The sequence below is a fragment of the Meleagris gallopavo genome, chromosome 1 (genome assembly GCF_000146605.3).
Source record: "Meleagris gallopavo isolate NT-WF06-2002-E0010 breed Aviagen turkey brand Nicholas breeding stock chromosome 1, Turkey_5.1, whole genome shotgun sequence".
Taxonomy (NCBI): domain Eukaryota; kingdom Metazoa; phylum Chordata; class Aves; order Galliformes; family Phasianidae; genus Meleagris; species Meleagris gallopavo.
Window position 1 is genome coordinate 80,674,856 of NC_015011.2, and position 23,422 is coordinate 80,698,277.

At 39.0% G+C, this 23,422-nt stretch overlaps 1 protein-coding gene across 7 annotated transcripts in view; it reads left to right on the top strand.

Moving 5' to 3' along the window:
* The window catches only part of ZBTB20 (zinc finger and BTB domain containing 20), a 397,155-nt gene that overhangs the window by 94,987 nt on the left and 278,746 nt on the right, over positions 1–23,422 (top strand). For 6 of the 7 annotated variants that reach the window (XR_795317.3, XR_002118321.2, XM_031556020.1 and 3 more), the window contains 2 exons: positions 16,697–16,782; positions 18,608–18,683. The exons of the other annotated variant lie outside the window; for it this stretch is intronic. The gene's annotated coding sequence lies outside the window, so the exon portion shown is untranslated. The remainder of the gene's footprint in view (positions 1–16,696; positions 16,783–18,607; positions 18,684–23,422) is intronic. 7 annotated transcript variants of the gene reach the window in all.

Genomic DNA, 23,422 nt, shown 5'->3' on the forward strand with positions numbered 1-23,422 from the left:
AAGAAAATATCTGGGATCTGTTGAATGTTTAAGTGCTGCTGTAAGGATGAATTTTGCCATGCTACAAACTGCATCTCTCTCTGGTTTTCCGACATTGTTTTTGTATCCAGGTACATCTGATTTTCTGCATTCTGTTAGACTTCAAACAGAATTAAGGTGATCACCTCTCTTTTTGCTGACAAAGGCTGCTATAATAGATAGATGAGTATTTGTTGTGAGTGCCAGGAGGAATGACTGTTTTACGGACAGATATTGTAGTAGACGGAAGTATTGATTGGGTTTCACTGTAGTAAACATCGCCAGATGTTATCTCAGTGTGTACTGTTTATGTTAGTAAATAAATAAATCCTCCAGAGCACAATTATTCTCTATAATGTTTTTTTTCAAAAGTTTACTGTTGTCTCCTTTTATATGTCTAAGTGAACTTCCTCTGCTCTCTGTGCAGCTTGAGAAACTAATTAGAACATGTGAAACTGATTGTAAAATACAAATTCTGATCTAAACTCAGATACCATGTCAAGGCTGGGTCTGGGATCTGTACACGCTGGCATATTGTCTTTGAGTACTCTTTCTTCATCTGAAACCTTCTCTCATAGGAAATATATGAACTCCCCCTCCACCCCCAACTGTTTATGTTACCAACCATGCTGGTAAACACCTTGTCATGGTTAACACCTGTGTTCTCTGACTCTTGGCAGACTCTCAAACCTGATGGGTCACTTGCTACACAGAATGATTATGAGGTTCCAACATGGGTGAAGTCACTGAAGAAGACCATTAAATCCCAGTGCTTATAAGCTCAATGTGTTAGTTATAAAATAAGTTAAATCAGCTCTCAGAAAGGACCTCAGCTTCGTCAGAGGTTAAGACTCATGAGAGCCCAGATTTACTTTTTAAACTGAAGATGGACAGCATCACATTGCATAGTAGTTCAGTGTGAGAGATGTGCAGAGCTCCTGCTTCTGTGCTTTTCTAGCACTACTTTTTTTCTTGCAAGTGGCAGATTAAAGCATACTTAGATTTTGCGTTTTCTTGATCACTGGTATAATCTACTCTCCCAGAAACACCAAGCAAGTTCACAAGAGGTTTTCGAAGTTAGTTAGTACCCATAAAACTTCATGTTAAATGAGAGCTGAAATTATCTACTGGGTATTCTAAGAGTGAGGGTGTTTTTTTTTTATTTTTGGTGGAATCCTGTTGGGCTGAAGTACTGTTTCCCTGCTTCAGTAGATTTAGCCTTCTTGTAATTTATGACTTCAAGTAATGTGTATTTCCACAGACATCCAGGTTCCCTTGGCAAATTGGTTCACTCTGGAGACTTCCCAAAACAGACTTCAAACAGCTTCTGTAGGTTTAGAAAGATGTAGTGTGTATATGAATTCTCTGCTGTGGACCAGCATTAATAACCTTGCATCTCCTAAGTAAAATAATCTCTATATCAGATCTTAAGTTTAAATTCATATAGAAGATGTGCTTTCCCCTCCAAGTTCTTAATAACATTATTGGCTGTTGTTTCTATTTCTCCCAGTTTATCAGCCGAATTTAGCTGTATTTAGGTACCTTTAGAATTCTTTCATTCATTTTACTAGAACTCCTGTGATGGAACCATAAGTTGCATGTTTGTTTATGTATTCACGGGTATCCTTATAAAACGTTGGCTATGCCTTTTAAAATATTTTGTGATTGTGGAAAAAGACCATCAAATCCACATTTGTTCAATTAGAAAAAATGAATAGATAGCAAAGGAAGAAGAAAACGTCTCTACTTCTCACCTATTATTTTACACTGTATTTGTGAGTACTTTCACTGATATATCTGAAAACATTGAAGAGAACTACTTGTTTCCCCAGGTCCCTGTGTAGCATAAGGAATACTTGCCCGTTTAAAATGCAGTTCTGCTCCTCATCTTGCTTCCCTTTGCATAAAGTGCAAGTCCAAGCAACATCCACTGAAGGAACAATTTCAAGCTGCATGCAAACATGTCTCATCAGCTGTGCATTTTTCCTGTTTCTAAGGAATAAAGATCATAAGTGTGAAATGAAACATAACAGGGAGGCACTGGAGTGCAGATCTGAAGGTAGAATTTGCATTGGCTACACTTCAGCACAGATGGTAGGAAATCTTAAATCTACTCTTGAGTCCTGAGACCTTTAGCCCCTCAGGTTAGCAAACATATCTAAGGGAGGAAACTGGAGTAAGTAGTTCCTGAGGGACTCTGATGATTTATGCTCCTTAGAAGAAAGAGCCACGGGGAATATGCCTGAGCATCACTGTTTTGTTGGCTGTAGTAGGATTTTTGTTCAGTGCAATAGCTTTCCTAATCATCGGTTAACCAGTCATGTCCATAATAAAGTAAAAGGTGCAACACAGCCCTCCTCAGTGTTGGTGTTCTGCAAAATTAAATGCCTCGATTGTTCCTCCCATCTAGGCAGGAGAAGTAGACCAAAGAATAACTAGAGCTTGCAGTTACTGCCTATGCTCCCTTTGATTTTAAAGGGTAAGGAATGCATAAGCTTGCTGTGCATCCTCCTCAGTAATTGTGATAGAAAACATCTGTGTAATTCTCCTGTTCTCTGCTCTTGGCTCTGAAATGATACAGGGACTTACTATCAAACCAGAAGCTTTGAGGAAAATTTAGGACTCCTGATCTCTTGGAGAAACAGTTCACATTTCAGGTAAATGGTGCAACTTTTAGCTGATTTAACTGCAGGGAGATTGGTTTGTTTTCTGTTTGATAGAGAGAAAGAGGTGTACTTCTCTGTTCGTGCTGCACATTTCTATAAGCCAACATAGTCTTTCAATGGCAAGTTCCCACAATAAGGTGGAAACTCTTTCTTATGGAACTGGGGTTTAGTTTTTAGTTTTTCTTGGCATCTCCTACATTACTGTGTGTAGTGATGCTATTTAATGCTCATTGAGACAGTAGGTTTGCGATTCTGGTTCTTGGCCTAAAGTGGATTGAGATTCATAAAAAAAAAATCTCAAATCACAAAGCCACCATGGGAATTTCATAGCTTCTGTGACTATCTCACTTGGGCTAGATTTGAATCAGCAATCAGGAGGTGAACGGTTTTGTTCTTATCCCACTGCCAATTTCCTGAGCTAACATAATCTGTATGTGTGTGTGTGTTACAAAATTTTATTTTCCAATTGAATGCGTCCATCTTTTAAAAATAGGTTAAAAAACAAAAGACAAAATGTAAAGGAAATTTACCTTCCGAAAAATACAGAGCAGCTATCAGGACTTTAAAATATACGTAAACATCGATTCCTGCCAAGTTAGTCATTACGAAGAGTTAACAACACGGGGGATTGATTGAGAGAATGATTGTTGCTGTAGAACGATGATTTAATAAGAGAATATCTGATAGATTTGACATGCTACGTAAAATGTGCAGAGCAGTTATTCTTTGGTAAATTGCAACTTTTGTTTGTACCCCTTACAGCCGTGTTTGTTCTGTGCCTTGCCACATTTACCTTCTTTCCTGTTATTCTCTTTCATTACTATAAATCATTAGTATTCACCATTGTTAGACATGTCAGAAAAAAGGCACACACCATTTCCCTTCCCCTTCTTGCCTTCTCTTACACCTTCACCTGGTTTGTTTTCCCATAGTCACCTACCGGCTTTGTTGTTCAGCAGAGCACTGCCAAATGTCTTGCTCCCCATTCTGAAAAGATGGCTACCGAGAACTCAGTTTTATTGCCTCTTGCTACTGCTTTCTTCATACGCACCCACTGTTCTCACTGTTCTGACTGATTGCTATCTATCCATTGCTTAGTCCTAGCAACATGCGTGGTGCTTTATAAGTCAGAAAATAAAGGCTGTCTGAGCTCTAGGTTGTTGTTTTACAGGACAACTAGATGAAAAAGCCCTTCTATTGTTCCCATCTTTACAGAGGAACCAGGCCCTGTCCTATTTTTCAGGAATAATTTATGAGACGTTATTTTTTCTGAAATGTCCACTACCTCTGTCAGGATCCTATTGCAAGCATTGCCAGCACGCTTAGTCTTTTGTAAAGCCTGGTGGTGTATGCAGGCCATGTTCAGGTTATAGGAATCACCTTGACCTAAGCTTTTATACTCTTTTGCAGCATATAGGTTATGCTGAAGTCAGAGTCTGGGCTAAAAATGGTCTTCTACTTGCTTCAGAAAAATGTGGGGCTAGCCCTGCTGCTTGTACTGTATGAATAATAATAATTAAAAAATAATCTTAGAGTTTGATTACAACAAATAAATTCCGTAACACCCTCTGCACTATTTCTGTTCTTGTGCCAAAGAGTATAACATAAAATGACCGAGAATAACATCAATTCAAAACAACAGCACACAATACTGTAATTTGACCCTAAGCACTTTAAAAAAAAAAAAATAATGGTTTAAAAGAAACGGGAAGAAAAAGGCAAAAATGGAACGGTGGACTGGCATTACAAACAGTGTCATGAAACTACAGCCAGAGGTATAAGCCTAGTAGAAAGAAAAAGAGAAGGGGGTTGGGGGGCGAGTTACTTATGAATCAGTACAACTGTGCTTTGTTCTGCATGAGTGTTTTAATAGAGCAAGTGTAATATAAGGATCAGGTGGGCTCGTGGGAATGGAACAAAAGGTTTTGTAAAATTAAAGCAAAATAATTATAGCTCTAGGTGTAGAGTGAGCACACTCCAGCAGTTGATAGCAGGAACCTGTTCAGAATGGAGAAGGGAGGAGGGAGAAAGATGCAGTTAGAAAGCTGTTTTGTTTTGTTTTGTTTTGTTTATTTTTTAGTATTTTTGTAAACATACGTACACACATGCATAAACGTACCTAAAATAAACAAATGCATATATGGATGTTAGCAAAGACTTTTTGACTGTGACAGTTGCAAACAACTTTAGAAGTGATTAATAATACCCTCACACAAAAATGCATTAAAATGAAAATTTAAGGAATAGTCTCAAATGAATTAATTAGCAACAGGAAAAAAAAAAATCACAGCAGATCGCTGTCTTTTTTGTGGAATAGAGGACTAGAGTCTAAAACAGATGCGATCCTATGACATGAGATCCAAGTATGTTCTTCCTGTAAAAGCCCAACAAGGAATGTATAGAAAGTGCTAAGTGCACCAATTAATTAAGCTCAATGTTACAGAACTGGACGTGATCTTCTGGGTGACACAGGAAGGATTTCAGCAATACATTGTGTTAAAGAATCTCCCACGTTTGGGCAAAACATTCTTGCAGCTCTCTTGCAGAAGAGCTGTTTACTATCTGAATTTAAGAGCAGTTTTACCTGTAAGATGGCAGCTTGGTTGATCCAAAGGTGCCCTCGATATCTCTGGATTTTTGCTTTTACTTTCCTTTACCATCTGTGTACGTATGTACAGAAGTACTAAGAATGCTGTGTAAAGGTAACTCTCTCCTCAAAAGAACTTCTGCCCCATGACCACAGCCCTTTTCGAGTTGTTGTCTGTCTTCAATGATGTGACAAAAGAAATACTGGGAAGACAGTACAGGTGTGCATCTCTCTACGTTAAGTCATGTTAGGTTCAAAATGTTTGGAATCTATTCCGGCTGTGGGGAGTGACTTCCAAACAAATATCTTACTTTTCTACGTGTGTATATGAAAAGGATGAGTGAACACCAGTAGCCTTGATTCTACATGGCACCTGTGAGTGAGGATGGGCTCTTTCCTTCCTGTATGCTGTTATGTAGAGTGCTACAAGGAAAGCAAGCATAAATCGGTGCATATGTCCTGTGGAAAGGATCTGGTTTTGTCACAGAGCCACAACAGCTTCCCCCTGTGGTGGAAGGCTTGTGATGGGCACAGCTATTCCCACCTGTCCGCGCCGCGAGAGGCAGGCAGGCTGCAGGAGGGAGGTTGTGAGGCGGCCATGAGCTGTGGTAGCAGGCCCAGCTACTACAGATGGCTGGCGCGTGAGATAAGGCCCTGGCAAGGAAGGGGGCCGATCAGCCCACCTCCCACCATATTTCCACTTCTTCTGTCATCAGATTTCCCTTATTCAGAGTTTGCTCAGGGTAATTGTTCACAGACAATATATTTTTGTGCTCACGCTGTAATCAGAGGCTGTTGTCAGTTGGAGCAGAGCACATCTCTTAGGTGGTGCTTTCTGCCAGAACGTGGAGGCTGAGATCAGAGTGAAGCTTTACGAGCTCCATTTGGTGCTTTTTACTTCCGTCTTGTTTCTCTCTCTGCAGGGGATGTGAAACTAGATTTGTCCTGTTTCCACAGCAGGGTTTTGGTTTATTTTGTTTTTCCATAGCATTTCATTCGGTGGCGCAAATCCAGAGGAGAGTGTGTTGCAGAGATGGATTTGAATGTCAGACAGAAAGAGTTGTGTTTAATAAACTCTTTGTTGTAAATTATAGAAACTAGAGAGCAGGAGGCCTGTGTTTAATACAAACATTCTGTGGTTAAATTATCACTTTAAGCGTTTACCCCATAACATAGAGAGCAATGAAAAAAGGAAACTTTGCTAGAGGGGTTTCTTAAGGGTATGAAGCTGAAGACTGAAATTCCTTAGTTATGGGCAGTCATCTCTAACTCCCTCTGCCTTCTGTCTTTTATTTCCTCTGAAACATAAATTGATTATCATATAATCCACCCTGAAATTGAGTTCCTAAATCTCCTCTTTGTTCCTATAAGAGGTCTGTGGTAATAGGAAAGATCGAGAGTGTTTAAGAGTAACCAAAAATCCCATTTACCCCCTGATTGTTTAGTATTGTGTTCCACTTATATTCTTGCTTCTGTCTTTCATCTTAGAGGTGGCAGCCTAACAAAATTTGAGTGACAGTATGGGACTACTTAAAAGAAAAAGGCAATAAAAATAAACAAACCCCAAAACTGTAGTAGGGTTTCAGGAAAAAAATAAAATAAAAGGTGCTTTAGCATTATAATACAGTACTTGAAGATGACAGCCCAACATGCAAGCAGTTGAATGTGCAGCTCCCCGTATACATAATGACTTCTACTTATCTGCTGTGCTCACCAGCTTTTGAAAACTCTTTTCTGTTTGCATCATAGCATGAGGTACATATCTGCATTGATCTCATTTCAGAGTGATTTGTCAACATGAACCTATTATGAAGTTAAAGGTCAGTAGCAGGCCAGGCTTTTGACAGGGTAGGCAATGCACACTGGAAAGCAAGAAGTCAAATCCCAAATCTTCAGATGTGCCTCGTGAGTAGCGCATTCTGCTGTTTAGGAACAGAGATGCTTCAGAGAGGAGCTCTCATTCACAGCAAGACAATATGCCAGTATCTGTCACAGTCCAAGTCCTTGCAACACTACTGAAGTCAGAGAATTCAAGTCCCAAATTCTTCGATTCTTTTAGGATTGGTTCACTTTCTTTCTTGCTATTCCAGTAAATCCAGCATACAGACATGCATACACATACAGATGGACTGATTTTTGTTTTCCAAAGCATGGACATAAAGTATTAAAAATAAAGCAAAATAATGCTGTTTTTTTCCTTTGTCCTTTTGTTTTCTGGTAAAAGATACTTCATAAATAGTTTATATTCCAGCTTCATTTTCTTCCATTCACTCTCTGCTAGGAAAAAGTCCTAAAGGATTAAGACGGAAACAACCCTGTATTATATAATTCAACAAATAAGCAAAAAGTGTTCCAAATTGCACTTAAAAAAAAAAAATTAACATTTCCACTTGTGCTCAGTAGGAACTGATGCAATGCTATTGACATTTCCCTGCTTTCCTTCCATTTTGGAATTCAATGAGCAGTAACGTACAGGCAACAGTAAAGACTGCTATCCTTTTCTTTGTTCTTTCATCTGATTCTCCTGCTCCCAGTCTGTAGGAGAATGAATCTAGTCAGGCTAGAGAATTTGCACCTTGCTTTTCTCATAAGGAAGATGAAGTTTTTTAGATAACAGTAGGGACAATTTCTGGTCTCATTGAAGTCATTGGCAGTTTTCCAGATGATTTGTTATGAGATTTGGCCTTGAGAAAAAGGATCAGTCACACTCATCTCCTTTTTATTCTGAACTAGAATGACCCATATCACTACCCAGTGATGGCTGCCTAGGATACTAGCAGTGAATTTTTGGAAAATGATCAAAAGTTCAAATATATGCAAGAATGCATGAAACCCACTGTCTAAGAGACCAGAGAGAATGCAGTCAGCCTCAGCAAAAAATACATGATTGAATAGAACCAAATAAAGCTGCAAGCTTGTTATGAAAGATCATCTATATCCATTTTATTATTTGCCTGTAAAATATTATGTTAGGATGAGGCCTGGAACAGTCATTTTGAACCTAAATGTAAGTATGCATCTTCCTGCATTCTCTAAAATTTTTTGGTTGCAGAGCACTATAAATGGTGCAAAACAAAGTCTCTTTTCCAAGTTCCCTACAGTGAACAACTTAAGAACATTTAGTTTTAGCTGGTTTTAGGACTTTGTGTCCTCAGAGAATAAATACTGCCCCTTTGATCTCTAGATATAAAAGTCACCATTTCCCAGGAGCTGGAGAGGATCTGGGGCCCCGGAGCTGAGACAGACACACAAAATGAGAGCCTGGCAGCTCTGGTCCATTCCCAGCATTGCTGCTGACTCCAATAATTGGAAAAAGACTATCAGTGATGCCCAGTAATTCCTATTTCTGCAATGAATTTAAGAGTACTCATTTGTTTTAGCAACATTCATTAAGGAAGGAAACAAAGTAATGTCAAACAAATAGTAATACTCTCTGACCTTACCATTAACTTCTTTCACATTTTTATGAAAGCAGGTAGTCTGCAAAGTAAATTCACAGGCACCTGATTTTGTGTGTCTGTGTCCTTTGCGGTGCTCTTTCCTATGGGAGAGAAGAAGATGAAAAACAATACTTGAATCCAACAGTTTTCACTGTGTATTGGAGGGGAGACACAGAATGTGGGATGGCAGGTCAAAGAGAATATAAGATTGCATTACAATACAGCTGTGTCTGCATTTGAAAGCATTTCACTAACATGTTGTTATCCAGAGTTTTCCCTTTCAACATTTCTTGTAGGAGGTGAATTTTCCAGTTGGTTTGACTTTACTGTCAAAAAAGTCAAGCTAATTTTTTTCTTTCTTCTGATTAAGTGAATAAAATGTTAACAGTAATTAAGCTAAGGATCTGGTTTTTTTTTTCCTCTTTAATTTCTAACCTAATAAACAAACTGTTTGTATCCATCTTTATAGAGAGATTTTAAAACGACTACTGAAAGTATACTGTAAAAACACTCCTTCTCACTTGGGAGACAAAATCGCTTTGATGACCCTCAAACCTCATGTGTTAAACTCACAAGTAGAAATCATGTTTTTCATTATTCCTGTTACCTCAAGGTTACTTCAGGGCTAAGGTTTCCTGTGAAGATCAAACAAGAGTGTGGGTTTTTTTTCATCCTGTCTTGCACATCCTCACTTACGTCCAGATTATGCCCTCTGAAAGTACTAAGCGGCAGTCTCTGTGGCCTTGGAGCTGGAGGGAGGATTGTTTGGTGTTTAAAAGGCTCTGATCAGCAGACCAACAGAAATCTGGTTCTTTTCTCGTTTCTGGCTCTGTAACCTTGGAAAAGTCAATATGTTTCTGCCTATATTCCCCAGCTGCAAAGGGCAGGGGGATGCTATTTCCTTGCTGCCTAGGTCCTTTGAAGACGAACCTGCTCTTGGAAATTGATAATAAGCACCAGAAAATGCATACGTTGATCTGCACGTGCCCTGGGTGAGGATGTTTTCCTTCCATTGCCCAGTCCTGGAGATCTACCGTGCTTGAAAGCACTCACATGGGGCCTCTGTGTTCATTCCTGTGTGTGCCTTGTCAGCGGCTGCCTTAGGAAACCTCTGCTTCTCCCTCCACTCTTTCCCCAGCTGTTGAATAGGACTGTTGACGTGCAAGAGAGTTCTGCATGCTCCTCCTGTGCTTGAGGGTGGTCTTGCCCAACCTCACTTCATACTTCGGAGTTTTTGATCCCCTTTGTAGGGAGAAAGGAGTTGTGTTAGAGCTCTAATGTAATATTTTTATGTTATTTATTTTCTGCCAATGTTCATGTTCCTGATGAACTTGTTTTTGAAATCTTTTGCTGGAGCCTTATCCACATAGGCTGATCATATGTGCCCCGGATATAAACAGGAAGAAAAAGTTTCCAGTTCCATCTGCTGCAGTCTAGAACAATTTTATCCACCATTTGCTGAGGGAAAGCAATTCTGATTTAAAGGGCATGTAAGCTGTGTTATTAGTCTGATAGGATAATGTATTACATTCTTTTTTCCTGTTGGATTTTTAAACCTGAGCTGAAAATAAGAGCAATGCATGAGCTCTAAGTAAAGATGTAAAAAACTAAAAAAAGAAAAAAATATCAGAGCTGGAATTCACATTAATAGCATAAACTGAGCACCTGGACAGTTAGTTAAAATCCTAGAAAGAAACTTCGACCAGACACCCATTCAGCTCTTTTCCAGCAACTTTCAGCAGAGGTAATTGGGAAACCCCACCAAAAAAACCAGCCAATTCAAGGATTGAACTGCTTCACCAGGGCCCCAAATTTCTTTACCACTTGGTAACAGTGTAGACCGCCCAAGCGGCTCCTATTGCTCACCAACTGAAACTCTCTCTCCTCAAGCTGGGCTGCTGACAGTCCAGCCTTTGTAAATATGGTGTAGGTAACAGTGGATTCTGACAGCAGGAGCTCAGGTTTGTGTCAGGGTCAGCAGCTGGCCTGTGGATTTCAGTAGGTATTTACTGGATAAAGGCACAGCATCTAGCACCTGAATTTTAATTCTCCTGGGCCGTTAAATCCTTTGTTACTCACTTATCATTCCTAAACATGGATGGCATTTGCTGGATGTGTTTGCCTTTTTCTCAAAATTAGCATTTTCGTTAAGTTTCCTATTTTGAGTTGTGTTTTACTCTTTTGTAGCAGCTGTAAGTGCCCAGCTCTAGCTGGCACATGGCGGTGACCCATTGTATGTAGTGCTGAGAGCCAGAACCGTGAGGAGATGGGTTGGAGGTGCCGGTACTGCCAGCCTCTGTGGCCCCCCCCAGAAAGCACCAAGGCGTGCTGAAAGGTGTGCTGAGAGGCAAGCTGAGAGAGATGTTTCTTGCAAGAAACCACCAGAGGAAGTCTGTCTAGTTTCAGAAAATTAAAGTACCTTTGAAACTGAAAGCAAACAGGAGCTTCCACCGGAGAGAAAACCAAAAGTGCATTTAAAAAGTTACAGACATCACGTATCCATTTGTCTGCCCGTTCCAAATTCAGAAGTGGTTTCTTGCCAAAAAGCACCCGTTAAGAGGCAGGGCCACACAGAACCCCGCTGCCGAAGTACAATACCAAGCAGAGAGGAGGGGCGGCCGTGCTCTGCTCTCGTCCCCCAGGGGACGGCTGTGAAGGAAGGAAGCAGATCACAGCGTGTGAAGTCTGAGAAGTGACAGCGTTTTGCACTCAAGGCAACTGCACGAGGTTACCTGAGGACAGTGTCTGGCTCTACGAGCTGATTGCTTTGAGCCTTCAAAAATCCAGTTAATGGGGGCACCTCCGAAGCAAACCAGATATCCCTTTTACCATGCAGTCCCTGTTGAGAAGAGTATAATTTTACATTAATTACACTGGATAAGTAAGAATTTGTTATGTTCCGACTTGATCCAGTAAATTCCCATTTAACCCAGTTGTCCCTATTAAGTGTGTCAGCTTTCCTTTCAAAAGTTCTGCTGTGCAAAGACAAATTAATGTATTAATGTGAAAATACGTACTTTAAGACAACAAAAATTAGGAAACCCTTATCCTCTTTTTTTCAGAAAGAATTATTTATTATGGAATTTTACAACGAACTCTGATTGCTTACAGTTGTTTATAAAAATCGAATTTATTTTTCTTCACGCTTTTTATTTTCTCACTTCTAAGCCTTAACAGAATTCCACTTGTCACTTTCATTTTCATTAATGTACTTTCATTTTCTCTAACGTACTTTCATTTTGCTTAAAGTTGATTCAAAGTTGAATTTTCAGTTTCTCAAATAAATATTGAAAAAAAAATTGACCTGAAAGTACCTCCTAAGACTCATCTACTCTTTTCTGCTCTCCTTAAATTATACATAGTGTATACTAGACAATAGCCAGATCTAATTCTGAACTACTTCGTCATTTTAAGTTAAAGCCTAGGGGAAAACCATCCGTTTATCTTGTACACAGTTAGTATATAACTCCATTCAACCAAAGCTGAATGTGTTTTCCAAGACTTTCCCATTGGAGCATAGGTCCACTGTCATCTTACTGAAACTGAGGAAAACTGTCTTTTTTCTGTCCGTGGATAAGTGATGGGTCCTAAGTGGACACCTAGAAGTTCTCTTGCTTTTGGGACTATTAACCATCAAGTGTATTTTATGTTTTTAGAATGTTCACAGGAGAGTCAGGCTTAGGGAAGAATGGAGCAGTGGAGTTTCAGTGTTTTGTGTGTGTGTGTTTGTTTAGTTTTGACCTTTCACATGCTATTCATTTTGTCATCCTATTTCACTTTTGTTAAATGTGCAGTAGGTGGTCTCAGAGCTCAAAGATCTCCTTACAGTTAGGCAGGTATGTTTGGAGAGGAAAGTTAAATAATTTCTGATGTTAAATAACAATCAATTTGGGCATATGGCACTTTGAGATATGTGTACAATAATCTCAGAGATGCCTGGATTGCTTAAGCATGTTATTCACTTGTTGCTCTTTAGCGTCTGATACATGGGATACACACAAAATAAATGCATTATTTGCACAAAATAAATGCCTTTCATTAAGAATGTTTGATAGCTCTGGTGCTGTTCATGCTCAGAATGTGATATTTTAGAGTGCATGTTTGTATGCAAGGGATTATTGTTGCATTTTATCATCCTATGGTTAGAATGTGTGGAAAATGTTTTTCTGCAATATCACTACATCATATAAAACACACGTGGTAATTCTAAATGTAGTAAAGTGTCCATGACATGATGTTAACCGTCAGTCTTTGGCCCACCAGTTGTTTTCACTCATGTAAGAAGTAACCAGACCCAAACTGACTTTGAAAGGTGATCCATTTCTATCTTAAAATGGATTTAAATGGAATCTTTCTCATGCCTTTCAGTCCCAAGTGGGTCATTTTTTTTCTTCCTGCTGCTCCCTACAAGCGTGTTCTTGTTTTGTATTTCAGAACCTGGATTTTCATTTAGCAATTAATGTGGGTGAGTCAAGTTACTCCTTCTGTATTTTATTAATTTTTGCCAAATATAGTATTTCTCAGCCTACTATTGATTGAGCAGAATGGGGCTTGCCTACACAAAATTTCTTAGGAAATACAATTTGCACATCCAGATTTTTAACTACACCCACTCTCCCCATTATTGCAAGGTGTTAATCTAGTTGTATGATGCTGCCTGCACAGATGCATACCCTCTTTAAAAATAGGTTATGTGCCTAAATCCTTTAGAGAGCTTGAATACTGAATTTTTCTAGGTCTTGGTGCTCACCGAATATTTAGCTCTTGTCGTTACTGAAACAGTTTTTGTGAAGGTTTTTCCATGCTTTTAAAAGGTGCTTTTATTAATTAGTTTAATCCTAAAGTGCAGCTGAGTTCTTTTGCAGTAAAAGCAACTACTAATTTTAAAAGTAATTTTAAATTTACACATATCCATTTTAACAGTACGTTTGACTTGAGTACTTCTTTTCCAGAAATCTACCCTGGAGAAAATGTTTTTAATCAGGTTAAAATGGAGGCAAGATAGAAAAAAAAATGTTTGCTGTGGCTTGACTGCAGCAGTGCTAATGAGCTCTGCTCTAATACATGGAGGAACATATGGCCCCCATCTGAATGCAAACTGGACACAAAGCAGTAATTCAGCTGAGATGTCCTGAATATTGTAAACTGGGTGAATGTGGTTGAAGGTGTTTATAAACGGTGGCTGAATCCCACACACTGACTCATTGCCTTCTAATGTCCGGGGCTCAAGGTGCTGTTTGTAAGAGTATAGAAAATGACCAGAGGAGGGAATTCTTAATTAATGCTAACAAAATAGCTAACTGAAGTGTTATGTTATGAAGAAAAGACTTCTTGTGCTCATGACGCAGCAAGAGACGGATTATGGAGAGGGCGAGTTAGGAGAAGAAAAATCACAGGACAAGCAAATTGAGTATTTACTGGCAAATAATTGCTCTCTTAAGCTGTGGCTCTCTTCCTAAATTCTTGGCATTCCTGAGCATTAGAACTGTATTTTTAAAAATGCATCGTTACAGAGTAGATGCAAAAAAAAACCCTCAAAGGCTGATATTACAGGCTTGTGCAGGTAAGACTGTGTGTTATTGCCTATATTTCTTCTGAAGCTTTAGACTGACTGTTGCTTATGGATAGAATACTGCTTTTTTTTGTTTGTTTCCAAGGAACTGATATTTTGGTTTCACAGCTATATTCTGTCTGAAAGTTAGGGAAATGGAGATATTCCTCTAGATTGTAGTGCATGCTTTTGTGTCAGCTCGGATATGCCGATGTACATGAAAACAAAACAAGTTTTAGGAGTCCAATTTTATTTAGTTTAATTGGGTTCTGGCTTTTCTAGAAGTGCCTCTACTTAAAAAAATCTATTCAGCAATTGAGTGTGGGCAGAAACGTGCCTCTGTGTGCTTGCATTTTGATACAGTTTGATTTCCACAAAGGAGGGCTTGGGAGACTGTACAGGTACAGAACTTTTCCAAAATAACTCTCTGAGCCTGCCCACATCCATATGTATCCCCTAGGTGTGGCTCCCCAAGGAAATGAGATTTCTGGAAACCCCTCTGTTTGCATACCTGTCTCCGATTCCTTTAATCTTTTGAATATAGCCACTTTCAGCCAACTTTGATGGGTAAAAGTGTCCAAGATACCAAAGCTTCCACATGTTTTGTGGAAGTGGGCAGCTCTTTAAAGGAGAAAAACTCTTTTAATGACATCGCTGAGGGAAAGGCTGCCTCACCATTTTACTTGAAATTATGCATCAGAGACCCCACATGGACAGAAATCCAGAAGAGAGCAGATACTTTTGGCTACCTGTGAATTGGCTCAGCTTCATGGAGAATTTGATTTTTTCTTTATTCCATGTGTAAACTTCATTTTCTAGTAGTTAGCCTGTGGAGATCTGTAGATGGTTAGGAATACTCTGTCTTATATGGTTCTTTTTCACATCTTAATCACCAAATAACAAAACAGTATCATTTGCATTTTTTGTCATGCCTACAAACTGTTCTTCCTTTCTGCCCGCACTTCATGATGCACTTTAAAAGGAATGGCCAAACTACCTCACTTTCCACAAGTATATAAAAATAGTGTGTACCTGTGAAGAGCAGAAATGTATTCTCTTTTACAGAGATGTGATTTTAGTTGTGCCAGCCCTATGGTATGGGGTATCCCAGCTGAACACTTGACTGATGAGCTCTCAGACTCACCACGCTGTAAGCATTACAGAGCCCAATATTTGGTCCTTCAAGAACAAATTGCTAAGTTCCCGGTGAGGAGTAACAGTGATTTAACCTTTCCCAAGGGGGTGGTTTCTCCTTAGCTTGCATCAAACTGAAGTTGGCTTATGTCTTTAAACACAGGCAGTTTTCAGTCCTAATACTTTGTTGTACCGCAATCGTAGATATTCTGTTTATTGACTGCTATGCCAATTATTTCTGTAATTATGTTTATCATTATTGTAATGGTTCTTTATTATTGTTATTATTATTATGGCAATAATTAGTCCTTTTTAAAATCTCAAAACCTCCTGGCCCTTGTGATGTCTTGGTGCAGAGTCCTGCAAGTTAATTATATATTATGTGGATAAAAAATAGTAATCCTTTTATTGGTTTTAATGTTCTGTCTTTTAGTTTTAATGTCTGTTTCCTCTTTTCTTGGTAGGTCAGATTTATTTTCTTTTCTCTGTGCAGTTACATTTATATCACATCTCCTCTGTTCAGTCTTTTTCATTTTCTCTGCCAGTTTGAAGCTATCTAAACTTTTTGCATATGGAAAGCTCTTGGGGACTTTAATGAGTCTTTTTACTCTCTGAACCCTTTTTGTTTCTTTTACATCATATTTGAGGAAAGGTGATCAGGGTTGACAGCAAAATCCGGAGGGATGGCATAACACTAACTTACGTATCAGCATTTATAGTATTCTTGAAAGAATTTCCTTTGGAGCACCAGTCCGTATGAGGTGCTGAGTGATCCCCAAAATTTCTGTTTCCTATGTCTGAGATGAGTGCTGTGAACTGATCGTGTGTTACAAGATGAAAGCAATGCGAGTTATTTCTTTATGTCTGATATTAGGAAAGGCTAACTACAGAATCCTGTGAAAAGTTTTTTAAAGTCAAAAGAGAGATCTGTGGAGAAGGATCATAGTACCCTGTGTATTGTAAACTGGAAGGATTCCACAAGATGGTGATGGCTGACATCTAAAGGAAGTACAGCTTGTTCTGTGGCTTCTAGACCATCTGCAACTGACGTGGAAGAGATGAGAGGATGCCAAACAATAGCACAATTGTGATATAGTGGAAGTATGAATCAGGCATTGGTCTACCCTTCCTGGAAAACACAGTCGAAGCCTGAGAGTGTTCCTAGGAAGGCACGCAGAGTCTTCATTTGTTTGAAAGAGATAGATTTCATGCACCAATTCAAGACCAGCAATCACATTAAAATATCTGGATCAAGCTTTTTCCAGGTTGGATTGTCAAATTTATTTTTTTATTTCTGCAGATGTATAGAGGCATGTTATAGAAATATGTATTAAGAAGTTCCCGGGTCCTAGGAGAACGTATCAAGTTGGCTCTGGCTAGAAGCAAGTGAGTTTTATTCCCATTCCTTTCACTTCATTCACCTCTTTTCCATTCTCTTCTTGCCACCTCCTGTCTTTCACCTGATTTTTCTCTTCCTTATTAAAAATTCTGACTGACCTGGTACATTTTAATATGACATAGATGGTCATATTTGTCATGAAGGTGATAAAGCATACTTGTCCAAGAGATAACATAGGTTTCAAAAAGCAGATGGCTGACTAGAGAGCCCTGAGATATCACAGAGCTAACAGGTGCAGCTACCAATTCTGCTTCTGCAGTGCAAAGAATTTGTATTTCCCATAAAAATCAGAAGAAAAAAAAAAAGAGAAGCAGTGAAAGAGTGAACTCAAAGAGTCCAAATACATACATTTTAAAATTGTATTTAAAATTTATGGTAGAAGATGCAGGGAAAGCATTTGTATGCCAAAAGTCGCAATCCATTGCTAAGAGGGTAAGTTTCATGGCTAAAGCAGAGTGCTGAAAGGTAGAGACTGCACTGAATTCTTGTGGTCATTGACCAGCTGAGTAATTTGCACAACATTCCTAAGGTCTGTTTCCCACACCAAAGTGAAACCTTGTACAGGAAAAGATAAAAAAGGAAAGGTGTATTACTGCTGAAATGCTGAATACTGAAGTGGCTCAAAATGTGTTTCCGAAATGTGTTTAGTGCATCAAGCAAAACAACACGTGTAGGTCATTAGGAAAAATCACACCACTATCAATACCTCTTTCTAGTCATCTTTCCCCTTTCTTACAGGTTTAATATGAGATAGCCAGCATATCAGTGGTTAAGGAGCTATGTACACACTTTTTCAGTTCTTTATATTTTGACAGTAGTGGGCTTCTCTGAGCTATTGATAACTTCAGATGTATTTTATTTGCGTTTTTGTTCATACTACCATAAATCCCAATTTAGAATGACAATAGCTAAGGAATCTAAATACATTATTACATATCATTAATAAAATCATTAGGCTTTAATTTTGTGATTTGAAGTTTGAGCTGTCCATCTGAAATCTGTGGTGTGTGCTTACTGAATCAGTGCCATAGTGCAAGACTGGGAGTCCTTCATTGTCACACTCGATCTTGGAATACCAGAGGACTTTGAAGTGGTGTTGCCTTTCCCTAGAAATCAGTAGAGTTATCCTTTCAAAAGCAAGTAGTTTATACAAGATGATAAAATGATTGTTACGTTGCTGGTGGAGGAAAAGATAAAGATCTGAACTACTAACTTTCAGATATGATTACTAGAAAATAAGGTCTTTTAATTCATGGCAAAATTAAGGTGAGGGAAACCAAGAGGATAACTATTCAGAATTTTAGCTAGTAAAGAGAAATTAGGCTAGGGCAAATAATGAACACGATTCTTACTGCTCAGGCATCGAAGTCTTTAAATTTTAGATTGCAATGAAAGTGTTTCTGTATTTGGTCTATTAGGAAAAAAAAAATCACAGTAATTCCAGTCACATTTTTAAAAGCAATGAATGCAGGTATGAGAGAGTATTATAGATAAATTATCCGATACAGAAGTTTTTCTTAGAGTTACAAAATCTGTTATGTCATATTCACAGTTTTTCCATAAAAAGATTTTTCCGTTAGTCATCAGTTTGGAACAACATTTATAAAACTTGGAAAAACAAGTCATAATACCTATAAAAATTTTGAAAAGTTAAAATGAAAACTTTCCGAGCAGTTGATAGAAAAGAAAGTAATGGGGAGATTTTTTCTGCTTTTGTGTAAAAGGTGGGAGTGTTGACTGGACAATACTATAGCCAACTGCAAATATATGAAACTGTTAGAGAAAAGATTTCTCTCCTGTTCCTATTTTCAGACAAATTACCTTCGTGGTCCTGGTCCTTTCTTTCCACACAATTATCGACTGAGCTGAAGGAGATCTCCCTATAGCTGTGAGTAGTAATGAGGCTTTAGCATTTCTTTGCACATTGCTGCTAGAGTGACCCCTCTCTCTAGAAGGCTCACCTTTTCATTACAAAGGTGTTACTTCTTTTCTGCATATTTAAAGCACTGCTTGTGTTACTATGCAATCCCTTCACTGTGGAGTAACAGAAAATTCAAGCTGACATAAGTTCCAACAAGCTTCTTTAACCTTGGAAGTGAAAGGTGGCCAGTAACAGGCAGGAACTTTCAAAGACAGCGGAAGAATAGATTCATTTTGGATTGTACTCAGAATGTTGTATAAATGATCCAAGAAACTCAGAGAGATGCCACAAACACCCTATTAGGGAGATACCAGTGACAGAATGAGAGTTACTGTCCAAAACTGCTTGAGTTTTGACAGCATTACGTGATGACATCTGAGATGTATGTAGATACCAGGCAGTGATAGTGTCCTTTGGTGAAGTCATTTATTCATTTGACACTGATTTTTCCCCTTGTACCAGTGCACGTACTCTCCTGTGAGACAGAATTGATGTGATCTCATGAAATTTCCAAGAAAAGCAGAAATTGGGTAGACAAAATGGATGCTACTACCAAGGAAACTTTGCTCAGTATCTTAGAAGTACTCACAACACAGCACTTCAGAGGAGATGGATAAATGGTGACTGGGCACAACTCACAGCTCTAAGTGCTATGAGGAGGTGATATCATGTGGCATATTTACCTGGGATTTTTGTGCTGGCAGAGAGTCGGGGAAGGAAATCTTTTTATGATCAAGCAGTATAGCTCAAAGCAGCATTGGTTTTATGAATGTGAATGATAGACAGTGGTGTATCGGAGTACAGCTGAATCCTAAACCAAGTGATTGTGATGGAGCAAATTATAGAGGAATTTATGCAAAGATCTCTGCTGCTATAGCTCGGATGATTCGTCTGTGCTGTTTTTGTGCTCACTCTTTTCCAAGTTTATTTTGTATTATATATCATTCCTGTAATTGTGTTCTTTGTTGTTTCTCTCCTGACATGTTAAATCCCACAACACAGTCTAGTCTTGATGTTTTCCTTCTCTTTCAAAGAGTCCCAAGAGAGACAAGCAGGGAAGGTAGATGTATTTGACTTTGGAAAATGAGTTGATGCCAGTTGCAAAGGAAATAAAATATATCATAGGGGTCTGCTAAGGGGAGGGGAGTGAAAATATTTCTTGTTTGTGACAAAAGATTGCCTTGAAGATTGCTTCAGCTTGATCAGTCTGAAGTCCATGTCTCACTGTTTCCATTACAAAGGCTTTAATGTTCCTGTTTCTTTTGGAAAAGGACTTCATCTATTTTGAAATAAGTCCAAGACTCCCCAAATGTACTGTTTGCTTTCAGGCTCAAAACATGAGACCGATGCACTGGTGTCTCATTCTAGAGGGGCTAGAAAATATTACATGATTTAAGTCATGGGCCAGGATAGCCAAGGAGTCAGCATGTGAGCAACTCCATGGCAGCTGAGGATCCACAGCCTTATGCTGATACAGTGAGCACTACTGCTGCAAGGACTTTGAGTATGAAGATATTTAAGCACAGAGCAGGGCCATGGCTTTCTCATGCTCTGGGCAATAGATGCGAGCAATATGCTTAACAGACAGGAGAACAAGCTGTCAAGCTATGCCTGGCACAAGGACCACAGGATGGGAGAGGAACTGAAGCACTCTGCTGTGCAGGGAGTCTGTACTGTGGTGGGTCACTGCGGGGCTGTAATTAGATAAGGAAATCTCAGCCAGAATGAGTGAAACCCGGTAGATCTTTGTTTTACATACAATTTGTCTGGTTTGCAGATAGGAGGCTGGACTTCATGACCTGCATTATGAAAGCAGAGTACTATTCATGTGATACCTTCTTGGTATCAATCCTGTAAGCTGATGCAATTCATTCCTTCAGAGGATCCCAGTCAGGATTTGATCACTGGGGTTGATCATTACAGAGCCAGTACATTAATTCAAATCCTTAGCAAACAGTGGCTCAGTATCCTCCCCAAGCTCCCACGGCTTCCTGTTGTAAGAACATAGTTTTCTGCTGTTTTTCCTTTATCTGACATGTCCCTAATCTCTTTCGAGCATCAGCCCCCATTTTTCTGTTTGTAGCAGAGAACTTTTTCAGTGCACACTTGTGGAGCTCATTCCTAACCTGTCGTTTTCGTAGTAGCAGTTTAACCTGGAGTTAAAATACAGCTCCATCCTGATACATACATATAGAGGAAGAAAATAAATGCACCCTCTGGAAAGAGGTGATATGATCTCTAAATTAGTGGCAGCCATCCCTCATAGCGTGTGATATGTTTTAAGGTTTAAGGTCTTTTTTTTTCTTTTTTAGTATGTTCAACTATTAGCATCAACTGCTGATACATTTACCTCAGGCTTTTTTCTTTACAAATCCTACAGTCTTTTTGGAAATTCCATTCCTCCTCCACTGAGCTCTTAAATTTTTTTTTTTTGTTTTTTAAAATGTGAAAGCAACTCTCGTGTAAGATGAGCACAAGTGAGCTGCCAGGAGGTAAATTCTCTGTGCTGTAAGCAGGCTTCTATTTTACGTGGGATAGCTGCTGTAGAATGCAACAACTCTGAACAACACATCATGAGTCCATATAAATACAAATGAAGTGACAGCAGTGTTTACAGTGCTAAGTCACTTAAATGAGAAGATACCTTATTTTGGAGTGACTACTGTCCTCCTTTGTTAACTTGAAACCATCTGGTTCTAAGCATGTTTGACAGAAGGATAGAGGCTACAAGGAGACTGAGCCCTACCAGTTTTATGACAATCAGAAGCAGGAAAAAAGCAAAACTTCCTCCTGCCCTGCAGGAGAGCCTGCAGCATGCACTCAAGATACGTGCAAGGTTTGTCCAGCCAGCAGGGTGGACATCACTCACAAAGTGGCCTGGCAGCTGGCAGATGTGCTCCTTAGTATGTGTTCTAGGTGCCCTGCCACTAGCAGAGGAGGGAGGGAGCTGGAGGTGCTGCAGGTAATGGCCAGAGGGAAGCAACAGAGAACTCTGGAGGGAGCAGTGCTAGCCGAGATGTTCTGGAGGGGGAGAACACAAAGCAAAAGGGAGCCAAGCCTGTTGTTTGTTGGATGACTTGTTTAATTCAGATACACTCTGATCTGTCACCAGATCCAGAGGTATTTCAACAGTGAAGCATTGCTTCACTGCAACTAAAGGGGGAAAGACAGAAGTTCTGTTCTTTATCTAGGAGGTGTGAACTTGGTGAACCGATTATAGCATCTGTGTCTCATATTCTTTCTCTCTGAGAGAAGGATAGAAATACATGTGTGCTTCAGAGGGGAGCTGAGGTGCTTCATCCATTTGGAAATGATTTTTCTCCTTTAGGAGACGGATGCTTTACCTTTTCCATGAAAAGCTGTAAATGTTTCAGAAACAATTAAAGAAGCTTCCTGACATCCTCTTTAGTGAGGAAATATGATTGCTGTGGGAAAACTGAGGCAAAAAATCTATCATGTGAATATTTTATTTTAATAGTTAATGAACAGGGAAAAAGAAAGCATTACTATAAAACACATGAGCAAGATTGTGGAAAACTTTGGCAGAGAAAGGGACTGATAAATTCTGTCTTGATTGACATCTCTTGAAGGTCAAAGTGTCTACCCAGTGTATGAGGCAGTGTTAAATTTGCTCATGGTGTATATATATAATCAGTAGTATACTGATTAGTATACTCAATTTCGGAATATATGTACTGCATAAGGCTGGCTGGTAGAGTAGAAGTAAATATTTTGAAAAGTGAATACATAAAAGGATAAGCTTCTGGTTTTACAACAGCAATAATATTAATATTTTTTACATGAAAACCTCAAATTATTTTACGAACAATACCTAATCACCGGATAGCATACCTCTTCAGGAGATCTCCAAAGGTCTTGATCAAAATATACCACACCATTTCACGGTGTTTGTGCATAATGGCATTTCCTATTTGGGAATTTGGAAATAGAGGCCCAAAGAAATTATGTAGGTCACACACAAATGAGTGGCAATTGAGGAAGAAAAAACAGATATCATGACCTTTCCCTCTTTTTTTGACTCAGAAGATCGGTAGTCTTGCAAGCATGCACATCTGTTTTCAGTTTAAGCTGATTCTTCTTCTTGCAGGATGTGTGATGCTTCAGACGATCCAGTTGTTTTGACTCCCTCATCCCAAGAGCCAAGGCATCAAATCAGTTACTCTAGGTTAGTGTCAATTCTCCACTAGAACAAGCCTCCCTTTTTTCCATCTCTAATAGATTACTGACTGAACACATACCAAGTAGCATTTCAAACTGTGTTCACATTGTGGCAGATTACAACTATATGGATACTTAAGTGCTAGTATAAAGTTAACTCTGATACCTGTGGCAGTTGCTTTCCCCCACTAGACTTCTGTACGTTTATATCATTGTATAAATGCATCTGTAAGTCAAGCATTCTATGAAAGAAAAAGAGAAACTTCAGCTGCTAGGAGATTAAAAATTTATGGTGAGAAAAGACAGGGCCACCCATAAGTATCAGGTATACACTGACACTAAATGATTATTTTAGATTTGTTTTCATGTTTGCTTTTAGCTCAAGTTTTTCAGAAATCGGCAATGCCTTTATTTGATTGCACTGAGCTCAATGTGAGGTTTACCATACACTTAAGCTGAAATATGCCAGTACTGGATATTGTGAAAATCTCACTCCTACACATACCCACTTTCACTTGTGTTCTTCA